This window comes from Clupea harengus, chromosome 18 (assembly GCF_900700415.2).
Source record: "Clupea harengus chromosome 18, Ch_v2.0.2, whole genome shotgun sequence".
Classification (NCBI taxonomy): domain Eukaryota; kingdom Metazoa; phylum Chordata; class Actinopteri; order Clupeiformes; family Clupeidae; genus Clupea; species Clupea harengus.
This window is the reverse complement of record NC_045169.1, coordinates 4,600,620-4,614,183: the sequence shown is the minus strand read 5'-3', so window position 1 is coordinate 4,614,183 and position 13,564 is coordinate 4,600,620. Positions and strand designations below refer to the sequence as shown.

The following is a 13,564-nucleotide window of genomic DNA, read 5'->3' as shown; positions in this document are numbered from 1 at the left end:
ACTAACTCACAGAATATTTCCATTTTCTTGTACAGCTCATTATCATTGTTGCTTTCTGAGGTTCCACAGCAAGTCAGATTAAACTTCAAAGGGTATGTTGATTTTTGAAAAGATAACTGATTCAGTATTGCAAATATCTTGACTAAAATGCCTACTTTATCGACTCTAAGTGCCTTCATATGATGGTTCCCAGAATGTTATTTAAAGTAGTAACATTTTCCAAATTGCAAAATATCAATTCAAGTCACATTTATATAGCACATTTTAAAACAGGAGTTGTATCAAAGGGCTTTCCAGTCAAGGTGAATCAATTCACAATAAGAATAGAGTAAAAGATTAGACTACAAACTTATAGATCATATAAAATATATAGGACATATAAAAGCAATAAGGGTAAAAGAATAAAAGACCAAATAACACAATGCCGAAGTAAAAACAAGACAAAAAGAGAGATAGATGAGCAACAGCTAAGATACTATATAAATAAACAAAATTGGCGAAGACAAATAAAAATAAATACAAAACAAGCAAAATCTAAAAGTACTAAAAAGAATCGATAAGACTGAGAAACAGAGAGACAAAACTTAATTACTACAGACTTTTGGTTAGGCGTGAGTGGACCAAGCATACAGGTATATAACAAAGATAATAACCTCTGTCTTATTTTCAGGAAGCTATTACTCATCCAGAGTAATCCAGGCAGTCAAAAAGGGGTTGTAAATTGTCTTGACCATAATTAAGAGGGAAATATATTTGAGTATCATCGGCGGTGATGGGGGATCCCATGCCTTCTGAATATCTGGCCAAGAGGCAATACATTTACATTTACATTTACATTTAGTCATTTAGCAGACGCTTTTGTCCAAAGCGACGTACAAGGGAGAGAATATTCAAGCTACGAGCAATAGAACCTGGTGTAACAATAAATAAATACTACTTTACATTAGAAATATAACAAAATGAAATAAAAAGAAAGAAAGAGTGCAGAAGTGTAACTGCTGTAGTTGCAAGTTACGCACTAGTCGAAGTGCCAGTTAGGACGGGAAGTGCTCTCTGAAGAGTTGGGTCTTCAAAAGCTTCTTAAAGGTAGAGAGGGACGCCCCTGCTCTGGTAGTGCTGGGCAGCTCATTCCACCAACGTGGAACTACAAATGAGAATAGTCTGGACTGCCGTGCTTGCACAGACGGCAGTGCCAAACGACGCTCACTAGAAGAGCGCAGCATCCTGGGTGTAACATTTTACGCAATACATAGAGTGAGAGCAATACATAGAGTGAGAGCAGAAGGGGGCCAAATATTGAACCTTGTGGAACTCCACATGAGAGGGGTGCCATCTTTGAAAATATGCCATCCATGTTGACCATAAATCTCCTATAAGATAAATTAGAGGCAAACCATGGAAGTGCTTACTCCAACACAACGCTCCAACCACTCAAGCAACACACTCGAAAGCAGCAGTCAAATCTAGGAGAACCAAAACTGAACAGCCCTTAGAATAGGTTAACTTTTTAAGAGGGCAGACTCAGTGCTATGCATTGGCCGGAAACCAGGTTGCTATATTCAAGGATCTCATTCTTATTAGAAAACTTTGTAATTGATTCAATACTGACTTATTGTGTATTTTCGACAGAAATGGCAGCTTAGACGTAGATTTGAAATTGGAGGGGGAATCAGGATCCAGGTTAGGCTTCTTTAGCAAAGGCTGCATCACTGCATGCCTAAAATTGACTTTGTTAATTATTGTGACAATGATGTTGAACAGTAGAGCTAATAGGACTTGTGGTGTTTCCATCCCTACTTTGAGTCAGTATTCTTGATATTGGCCGGGGAATGGGATTGGCGCTCAGGAGGTTAGGTACGTCATTGGGGTCATCAGGTGGGCCCCCTCCTTCTCTGATGTTTCATTGATGAGCCCACGACATCTCCAGAGGGCTCAACGGTGACACCTGGCGTCCCAGGTACACCCCCCCTCAGCTTCATACCATCCTGTTTCTTCTTGCAGCCCAGGTGTTGTCCTTTCGTCTGATCCACAGCCAGTTGCTTGATGGTTTGTTGGAGGGAGCACTCTCTCACTCCAATCCTCTTCAGCAGGAAGGTCATGGATCCCTGCATCTCACTTCAACAGGGAACAACCTTACCTTCCAACCATTCTGGGCCGATTGCGATGTTAGCTCAGTTTGTTTTCCTCTCGTAGGCCTCCTCAACACCATTCTCCCGTGGAACCGTCAATTCCACATCACACTATTCCCATCCACAACATGAAACACCTCCTTTAAAAGGTGAGATGGAATACAAATCTGTGGGATAGGTTGTGGGTTTCATATGAGACGCTAACTCAATAGGGCAGGAAAGTGACGATTCATTCAAATGATCCAGAGTGGAGGTAACATTGAACATAGCAGTACAGCCATTGGCTGCTGTTAGTATCTGTGATCTGATTTTATAATTTAGAATATAATTTAAAAAGTCATAACTGGAGAGAAGGCCTGCCGTCAGGGGGGGTCAAAGCAGTGGCATCACGTCCATTGGCTCGGGGTGGGCCTGTACCCACCCAACATAACAAGACCAATACATTAAATAAATATTCAAGCAATATTTTACAATTTACGTGACTCATTTATTTAAGCTCATGAATGTCTGTCCTTGATTCCTCTATCCTCTTTGCATGTTTTTATCAAAGGCCGGGGCTAAGACGTAACCAAACGTAGGAAGGAAAAAGGTACAATGTGTACAAGATATTTTTCATTGCTCCACCATCTGTTGAATGTTAAGCAAAAACATCAAAATCCAGTTCATTCGAGAGAGAGAGACCACATTCACATAACTTTTATTACAGTATATTGTTTTTACTATTTGTTGTTGTTGATATCTTATTGTGTTTATTTTATAAATTAAACCTTCTCATTGGTGTATGTGGGGTACACAAAAAACAAGTTATATATGGTGTTCACTAGGGCTACTACTTGCGGTTTCGGCTACCCGTGGTAGGTCTCCCTACCTAGTTGTGTCCCCCGCACAACATCCTGTCTTTGTTGGCATAGGTCTGCTTTACTTCCTGTTTGAGTCATCCATGTACTGATGATAATCATACTTTGGCACATTTTAAACATAAAATAGACTCTAACCAGGGTAATAAAAAATTGCTCTGTTCTCTTTGCAAAAATCCAGCGTAGAGGGAGATGTACTGTTTGCAGAGGGCAGAACTGCACTTTCAATTGTGAACATACTGGCTCCTGCAAACAAAACAGCTCCTTAGATCGCCAATTCATTAATTATGTGGGATTTGTAAGTCAAATGACTAGGTTTGTTTGCATAAATAGTTTGCTTAGTATTCCCAACAAATCTATTAGTTGGATCCTGTGCTGTTTTTTCATATTTGGTGGATGTGCATGGAATCTTTCAGACAAACTGGTTTTACGAGATAGTGAAAAAGACTTGGAGGGAGCCTGGTGTCCACAGATTCTTTCCAGAACCATCATACACTTGGACGAGTGCTAATGGATTGTTCTCTTCCAGGAGGACCCATGCCTAAGCACAGAGATGGGTTGGTTTTGCAAAAATGTGGAATATGAGATCAGTTAACCATCTTCCTGAGCATGTGTACTCAGGGTTATTTTATTCTTGCATGAATCCAGATGGAAAGCTATTGACTATTCTAACATTTTCATGCAATAGGGAATTTGCAGTATTTTTTTTATTTAAAGTAAAGATACAAAATCTATATACTTCTTTTCTAATCAAATATGTACTGTATATATGAAGGAATTAGTGTTGTTTTATTTATATCAAATGTTTTGATTGTTGATTTGTATCCACTAATGTTTCAAGCAGGTGTATTCAGCTTAAGTATTGAAAGCTAAGTATGAAAAGTTGTTCAAACGAGAGTAGCAGTTTGACAGTGTGTACCTACATTTTATTGTCATACCTTATGACCGAATATTGTTTTTGTTTGTTTTGTCTTGTATTTACACAGCATGCCATGCAGGAGCAGACAAACCTACCCTTCATGTAGAATATGTTATCGTCCTGAGAACAGATAAGAATGCATACGGTACATTCATACATTCTCACAAGGGGTGGGTTCGCTTATTTCCACATATGCAACACACTTATGAGACAGCGGGTGGATGTGCACATAGTGTTTTGGTGTGTCATCTGTGTGTTCTTTGCTGAAAAGCCCCTGCAAGACTGAAAAAGACCCAGGTATGCAGGGGAAGACCCAGGTATGCAGGCGACTAATAAACTCAAATCCATGTGCATTACTCCATGTCTGGGTGCTGAGATCCCACAGCTACATATCTGGCTGGCTTTCGTAGAGCTCACTTTTAGCCCCTGGGATATTGCTTTACCTGGCTAAGCAAACTTGCAGTCGCTTTTTCTCCTGAAATTTCAATGCAAACGTGTGCGCAAATTGTATCGCTATAGATTTAGAAAGTGCTATATTCACAAATATGACACTTGCGTACTCTTCGGTACATACCATTTCCTCTTTCTATATCTGTGGCTTTCTCTCCCGGGTTTGTATGCTCAGACAAGCGCCTTCGCTCAATTCAGGCATTATCCTAATCTCCCCTCTTCTCCTTCTCCCCCCATGTTGAGCGCTTAATTGGTCTTTAAGTTTCTGATTTGTATTCCTCGAGACTCCCCCTCATTAAGGTGCGCACGCAGAGACGCACACAACAGGAACACCATTAATCCGCATGACACATATCATGAAAGCCTCTCTAAATAATGCACTCTCTCTCTCTCCCAAACATACACACACACACCACACACACAACGACACACACACACACATACACACTGTGTCTCACACCAACATCACGTCCAGTTACCAGGCATATCTATTTGTCCCCAATGCCCCATGCTGATGCACCCACCCATCCCAACACCTCCGCCACCAAATGCCTACAGCAGGCTCATCTCCACCATCACAGCACCCACCCCACCCCACCCCCCCCCCCCCCTTGTTTGTCTCACAGATGTTCCACTGTCCATTATCCTCTCCAGAATGCTATTTTTCAGATGGGATCTTCGGGTTTTTTTTTTTTTAAGGGACGAGCGGTGCGAGAGAGACACAGAGTGTTATTCATATCCACAGAGATGGTGCATGAAGGCTGTGACCGCTGTGGTGTGGAGGTCACTTCCTGCGGCGCGTGGATCGCATCCATTGTTTGGGTGTTTATCCCAACGAAGATGAGAGCGAGGGGGCCCTGCTGAAGAATAACATCTCAACTCTCCTCATACATTTGACATATTCCCATAGGACAGTGGGGTGCTCTGTATGCTGTTTTGTGTTTGTCATACTCTGTTCGCCTTACTTTTAAAGATTTCATTTTCAGTTGCTGCACCAGTGTTTAGGCTTGAACGGTTGAACATGCTGCCAGAGAGAACTCCAGATGAAACACACTTCATTTGTCTGTTTTTGTGGCGAACTGAAAATTGAATTAATTGCTTGTAGTGTTAATACGTTGCCATGGTAAACATTAATTTGTTTTTGCTTCCCAGTGTAATAATCATCACATCAGACTCCATCTCATCCTGTCCACGATCACACACAATAACATGTGCTCTGCTCAGGCCTAAATATGTCAGCTGTGAAAGGACATCTTGTATCAACAGTAACACTGAAGGAGGACTTGTGGCACGTTCTTTGTAACTTCGTCTATTCGGAGAATAGCCTGATAGCATTTGAAGGTCACTCTGAAGGGCAGTATTCAACATACCTCCAGACCCAATACCACACACAGCCCTAAAGTAAAGGGTAGGAGTTATGTAAACCAGTTGCAAAAACCTGGTTCACTATTTCCATTTTTCATTTTTCAATCACCATAGCAAAACCATGGTAGCATATTTACAGGGCTTTCAGTCTCAGCGGGAATCAGTCTGATCTGGATGAACTCGTTCACCTCACCTTCAGCTCCGGTGCCATGCCGACACAAGCACACCGCCGCTACTGAGAAGCCCCTGAGGCAAGCTTATGATAGTACTGCAGCCACATCCCCCTGACCGCTCAACAAACGAATGGATTTGTAGCGAGAAATCAGCTTTTTAAGGGAGGGGAAAGGAGCCTGGTCAGTCACTGAATAAAGTCAGGCACACGGTCAGGCTATGCTGACATACGCTAGTAGTGTGGTCCCAGTGAGAGTCCCTCAGTAAAGGTGTCACTGACACACAAGCACACTAAGCTGTTCTACAATACTTGAATGCTCTTTCCCCATTTTATCCGCTATTACTTTTGTATGTATCATGTATCATGTACCACATGTATGCTAGCATGCTGATCCTGATACATGTATGAATTAATCTGCCATGTTTCTGATTCTAGGCAGCTCGTTCCACCAACGTGGAACTACGAATGAGAATAGTCTGGATTGCCATACTTGCACAGATGGCAGTGCTAAACGACAATCATTAGACCAACGCAGCATCCTGGGGGTAATATGTGCCCTTACAAGAGCATTTAAGTAGGTGGGAGCAGAGCCAGCAATCACTCTGTAGGCAAGCATAAGTGACTTGAACTTATTGCGAGCAGCTACAGGCAGCCAGTGGAGCTCAATGAGTAGCAGGGGTGACTTGTGCCCTCCTTGGTCGGTTGAACACCAGACGTGCCACCGCGTTCTGGATCATCAATTCTGGATAACCAAAATGCCTTTTTTTTAGGTTGTATAGCCTTTTTTCACTCTGGCAGGGGGACTGCCAATGGAAACTAGCCCTTTGGCTATAATTGGGTGCATTTACATTTTAATGTTCATGAATGTCCCTCTTGATCAAATAAATACATTGATTGATTGATTGATTGATCTGTAGTGGTTTCACCACGCATGCCGGCAGGCTCATTAGGAGGGCGTTGCAGTAGTCAAGGCGGGAACTCACCAAGGCGTGCACCAGCAGCTGGGTTGCATACTGGGTTAGGTATGGCCTGATTTTGCGGATGATGAATAGCGTGAAGCGGCACGACCGGGAGACCGAGGCAATGTAGTCAGTGAATGTCAGTTGGTCATCAATAATGACACAGAGATTTCTTGCTGTTTTCGAAGGAACAAGAGATAAGGAGTCAATTTTGATATTGATGTTGTGGTGGATGGCCGGTTTGGCTGGAAAGACCATCAGTTCTGTTTTAGCCAGATTCAGCTGAAGGTGGTGATTCTTCATCCATGTGGATATATCAGAGAGACAGTCCGAGATGCGCGCCGAGACAGTGGTGTCGTCAGGAGGGAAAAACAGATACAGTTGTGTATCATCGGCATAGCAGTGATCGGAAAAACCATGCGAGTGGATGATAGGGCCCAACGAGGTGGTGTACATGGCAAAGAGAAGTGGTCCCATCACGAGCCTTGGGGCACCCCTGTGATGAGGCGGTGAGGTACAGACAGCTGAACTTGCCATGACACGTTGAACGAGCTCCCAGTAAGGTAAGATTGGAGGGTGGAAGTGAGACCGGCCGATAGTTTTCCACCTGAGTGGGATCGAGAGACGGCTTCTTACAGTGGTGTAACCCGAGCCACTTTGAATGAAGAAGGAAATGTTCCAGAAGTAAATGAAGCATTAATCACCTGTGTGATTGCCGGTAAGATGGTAGGTGATATGGCTTGAAGGACGTTGGATGGGATAGGATCCAACGAGCATGTATTAGGACGGCTACATGTTAGGATTTTGGAGACCTCACTCTGAGTGAGAGGGGTGAAAAACTTAAGAGACAGTTGGTTGAATTGGTTCCCGATGGCTGCCACTTTCTCTGTGAAAAAGGAGGCAAAGGTATCAGCAGTGAGGTTGGTAGCTGGGGGAGGAGGAGGAGGGTAGAGCAGAGTTTTGAAGGTGGAGAATAGTTTCCGAGTGTCAGTTGCACCGTTGATCTTGTCATTGTAAAAAGTCTTCTTAGCAGCAGTGATGCTGGATGAGAAGGAGGACAGCAGTGTCTGGTAGCTTGCAAGATCGTCCGGTGCTGCAGATTTGTGCCACTCTCTCAGCTGCTCTGAGATTGGAGCGCTGCGTTCGGAGGGTATCACTCAGTCATGAGTGAGACTGGGTAGATCGAGCAGGTCTGGTGGAAAGTGGACACAAACTATCCAGGCATGAGCTCAGAGAGGAGCAGAGAGATTCTGTGGCATCATTAACCCCTAGGGAGGAGAAAGTGGTTAAAGGTGGAAGAGCAGAAGAAACCAGAGAGGAGAAGTGGGTGGGAGAGAGGTTGCGGAGATTGCGGCGGGACGAGACCATCGGAGGGGGGGCAGAGGGAGGTTCAGCGAGCCGAACATTGAAGCAAATGAAGAAGTGGTCCGAGAGGTGCAGAGGGGTAACCATTAGGTTGTCCGTGGTGCAGTTCCTAGCAAGACTGAGATCAAGCTCTTTCCCTGCTTTGTGAGTTGGAGGAGTGGGGACCTGTTGTAGGTCGAAAGAGTGAACCAGGGTCCGGAAGTCAGCCTGGTTGGAATTGTCTAGGTGGATGTTCACGTCACCAAGGATGAGCATGGGACATTCATGCTCAGGGATGGATGACAGCAGGGTGTCCAGCTCATGCACAAAGTCCCCCAGTTGTCCTGGTGGACGGTAGATGACGACCACATAAGCTTTAACCGGAGCAGTCACCATAATTGCATGATATTCAAAGGAGGCATACCTGTTCGAAGGCAGCAGTGGAGTGAATTTCCAGTTGTTGTAAATTGGCAGGCCCGTCCCACCTCCACGACCAGATGGCGGGAGATATGGGAGAATGCATAGTTGGTGGAGAGTGCAGCCGGGGTAGCATTGTTTTCAGGTTTGATCCATGTCTTAGTGAGAGCTAAGAGCTCTAAGGAGAGGTGGTTGGGATAACCTGAAATGAAATCGGCTTTGTTGACTGCAGACTGACAGTTCCAAAGGCCAACAGAGAAGGAGGTTATAGCAGATGAGGTTTGTTGAAGTGAGCGGAGGTTATCCGCAGTCCAATGTTGAGTGCCGAAAACTGGGAAACAACAACAGCTCTGGTGAAGGATTAGTGAAGGATAAGCAAATGCCCAACTGAGAATAATTGGGGACTCAAAGTGGAGAACAGAGTTTGAGAGGCACTCATGAAATACTTGTTTCCCTTTAAAGCAAAGAGGAAAAGAGAAAAACATGCTAGCTGGCTGGTTTAAGGACACCGACTGTGAATGCTGTTTAGAGCGTATGAATAGAAAATGCCATGGTCTTTCAAAAGGACCAAATGACTCACTGTGTGAGTGGGTGATTGCAAGTCTTAAGTGAGTCTTGAACTTATGTCAAAGCAGCATGAACAAGTATTAAGTGAGTCTTGAACTTAAGTCAAAGCAGCACGAACAAGTATTAAGTGAGTCTTGAACTGTCAAAGCAATGTGAACAAGTATTAAGTGAGTCTTCAACTTAAGTCAAAGCAGCGTGAACAAGTATTAAGTCAGTCTTGAACTTATTTCAAAGCAGCGTGAAGAAGTATTTTGTGAGTCTTGAACTTATGTCAAAGCAGCGTGAACTAAATGTATGTGAGGTGAACTGGGGCTGCACACAGGTGTGAGTCATGAGACATTATCTGTATTAAAGGTCAGGTATTTAGTGGACTAAAAGCGACTTACAAACAACCTACAGTGATCGGGAATGAAGCCCAGGTTGACTGTGAAGAATATTGGTGTTTTTTAAATACTTTCTTCCTTTGCATCTTATGCAAATTCCTGCCCCACAAGAATGTATCACATTTGCACAATGTTCATAAACATCCAAATGGTCAGCCAGACCTGACCTGTCTGCAGACATTCACACCTTTCATTGATAGGTAGATGCCTTTGAAGACATGTCAACACAGAAGAGACACTACGCTATGTTAGAGCATTTTACTTGCTTCAAGCGTTTCAATCCTTAAGTCTTCGCTTCCCCGTGGGGAATATTGAGGTTTTAAGGTATTATAACTTGTATTACTGGTTCTAAGCAAGTCAATGCTTGAAACTAATTTGATCACCACTGACAAGTACAAAACTGCTTTGTCAAAGTCAGAATCAAGACAAATGAACTTGTTTTTAGTCTGGTCACACTAGTTTTAAGATATATTTGGGTTCTTTTTTTTTTTTAAATCTTGGTAAGTCAAATTTTCCGGTTCTGTTGGCAGATAATGTTGCTTATTTTAAGTAATATATCCCCCATTTTATTACTTTTTTTCTTGTTTTTGAAAGCTGTATTTTTGCAGTATAAGGACAATATCTCCTAACCCTCCCTCCTCTCTCTCCATTGTAGTGTGTTGTGTGCGCTTCTGGTCTGTTGCATAGAATACGCAGAATAATCTGTCACATCAGACTGGCATTCCATCGAGTTCTGCAATTAACGTAACGTCAGAGATGAAATAGAGGTCTGTTATAGTATAGTAAACAAGCAGTGGTGTTTTCACATGAAACCTGTAGGAACACGCTGATCTTTCAGTCGGCGTTTCCACCCAGCTCCAACGCTCTTTCAACTGCTTTAGGGCAGTGACGCTAATCACTTCACCACCATGCCGGCTGGTTAAACGGTTATTACAGATACAATCCATGATTCCAATTCAGCACGCTAAAATATCAACAACCTTTCTCCAAAATCGTGGACTTCACCTTCAAATTGGTACTTGTATTAAAATACTTGCATGATTCCTGACTGTTTACATGTGGCTGAATTTAGCATGAAGGCAGACTGATGCTTTGTTTTCCTCTTCAACTGCCTGCAACCGCAATTAAATGGTGACTTATACGAACCCATTATCAGGCTGCTTGAGGGGTGTATAAAAACTGATTACAGTGTCTGCATTGTGTGTGTATCTGTCTGTGCTGTGGCCTTAATTCAATCGCCTCTCCCTACTGCCGTCAAAGGAGGACGTGTAAACCTTTCCAAATGAATTACGCATCTTTAAGAACCTTCAAGGACATCACTGAACAGATCTCATACTGTGCATGCTTAACGTTACCGCCAATAAGTTTTGTACGGCATTCACTTCATTTTTAACTCCAGCTGTCATTGATGTTGGCTGAAGCGCACTTGGCAGACCTGGGTACATTAATAGGTTGTTTCTAGCAGGAAGCTGGAGAGGCATATATGTTCTTTTTATATATATATTATTTATAATGTAGGCTATATATATATATGGAGTTTCAAAATTCACAAATGTATTATATTATTCACAAATGAATGTCATGCGATTCACAAATGTATTTCCCGATTCACAAAAACATGTCACACCTTGTCAGTCTCAGTCACAATTACAATCTCTTACAAGCCTATCAGATGTCAATTTCACACCAATCACATGAACGCAATGTGGTCACATTCAGTCATACCCTCGAATTTACATTCATGTGATTGGCTGAAATTGTAGCACCAATGGCATGCGGTTTGTTATTGCACATTAGTTAGTCTTTAAATGTAACAGTGTTTACATTTGTGAATCCTGTGACATCTACATGTGAATCAGAAAATGCATTTGTGAATCACGGGCCATTTATTTGTGAATCACAAAATACAATTGTGAATGGCATGACATTAATTTGTCAACTCCATATTATATACAGCGTGTTAACACACATAATTATGCCTACCTTGCATGCTGAAGGGCGTTTTGTCCATTTAGTATAAAATTCAACCTCTTTACCACAGATTTATTATGCAAGTACTGCAAATGACATGCATTATTCCTAAAGCTTTTTTGCAGGCCTTTTCCATTTGGGAAGTTCTGCCAAATATGAAACATGCATCTGGAACTTGTTTTCTCAGGTAAGCATGCCGAGAAAATAGAATGAATTACCCATATGATGTGTGGGCCAAAAGGTGTCTGGATGCTAGTGTCATCCTGGCAGTGTGTACGTCTGTGTTCATGTGAATGTTGTGACAGTTTCGATTATTTTGATGGGTTTGTGTTATAATGTGGGTGTGTGTTCTGTACTGTACTGTGTGTGTGTGTATATGTTCATGAGCAGTACTCTGCTGATGGATGGCTAGGGAGTGGATGTGTACACATGGTAAAACTTAAATGTGTGCCGGTGTAAAAGTGAGCGGACCTGCAGCAGCGGAGTGTGTAGAACAGTGTGGCTGCTGCGTCTCCATACGCCTGCATGTGTGAGCCGAGAGAGAGAGAGAGAGAGAGAGAGAGAGAGAGACTGAATGAGAGATGGAGAGAGAGAGAGAGAGACTGAATGAGAGATGGAGAGAGAGAAAGTGGGACAGACATAGTGCCCTGTGACTATGACTCCTCTTTACGAGGGCAAGGCCTGTCAGCTGCACACTTATTAAACATGACAAGGGCAAACGATCGGTTGCTCTGGCAAGACCCCAGGAAAAGAGGGAAAAGAGCCTACTCCCCTCCCCTCCCCTCCAACTCCATCCCTCTCTGTGGGAGCGGTGCGGTGGGGCGGTGCGGCGGGGCGGTGCGGTGGGCGGGGCGGTGGGGCGGTGCGGCGGGGCGGTGGACCTGCGTGAGCTGCTTGCTGCTGGCCAGTCTCTATAGGTGATGGTCAGGAGCTGGTGGCAGGTGTGGCTGTGCTGGCGGGCCTGCTGTTCCGTCTCCATCTCCGTCTCCGCGTGACCCTGCTGATGCTGGAGGAAGAGCACGCGTCGGTGCGTCTCTGCACACTCACCCTTCAGTCGCATCCTCCTCTTCCTCGCATGCCCCTGATGAACGACAAGGCAGCAAATTCTGTCCTAAATTTTCTTCTGCATTTGAGTTAAATCATTGAAAACTCAATGTTCTGCTTTACTGCGATTTAGTAAGAGAAAAGTTAGTATTCAATAGTGGGGGCAATTTCTTTGTGTGTGTGTGTGACTCTTTCTCTTTCCTTGTGTGTGTCTCTATGTTTTCTTTCTGTCAGAGTAAGTCTATTTAAAAAGATCCCCGGCTATGAACATTTCAGACATTAGTAATCTATTGCCTACAAGTCTAATCATTGCCATTTACTGACATTTCCTTCAACAATTTAAGTATTTTTTGGACGCAAGTAGGCTATCACAACAAACCCTCGCAAGATCCTGGTGGCAGTGGTTTTAAACTCATTTTTTCAGTGAGATTGCAGTGAAAAATAGCGGACCCTGATGTCCAGTGTGTGCATTACATTTGCCATGCGTTGAAAATCAGAGCAATTCAGTTCAGCTCATTACGCGCTGATAGCCGGCTGAGTACGTTTTGCGGGCTGAGTTAAAATAGCTCCTTGAATACCCGTCAGTGACACTGTCCGCCTACCTAGGGTCTCTTAATGATTTTGTTATTTTGTCTGTCATCAGTGAGTCTCTTTAAAGCCGCCAACAATTTTTTTTTTTTTAAATATTCATCCTCCGGTCCATACAACTAATGTAATCTACATTAATATGTTGTGCATGCTTGTGATTTTGTGTGCTTATATATAGACATGCAACTTTTTGAAGCATGTTTTCAAGCAATTAGAACATGTATCATCTTCAAATTAATTTGCATGGTATATGTACAGGACCATAAACACATATGTCGTTCCAAATAGCTGCCTAGGCTGTGCACTATACAGTTATGTGCTCCGGGTCGGTTCCCCCCGCATAAATGTACACGACATTGCCAACTATAACGTCAAAAGACATAACTTACCATAGTAGCA

The 13,564-nt window shown here is 43.2% G+C and overlaps 1 pseudogene; it reads right to left on the bottom strand.

Annotated features, from left to right (window-relative positions):
* Nucleotides 1-1,034: 1,034 nt before the first annotated feature.
* Nucleotides 1,035-12,593, bottom strand: LOC105904303 (annotated as a pseudogene).
* Nucleotides 12,594-13,564: the final 971 nt, after the last annotated feature.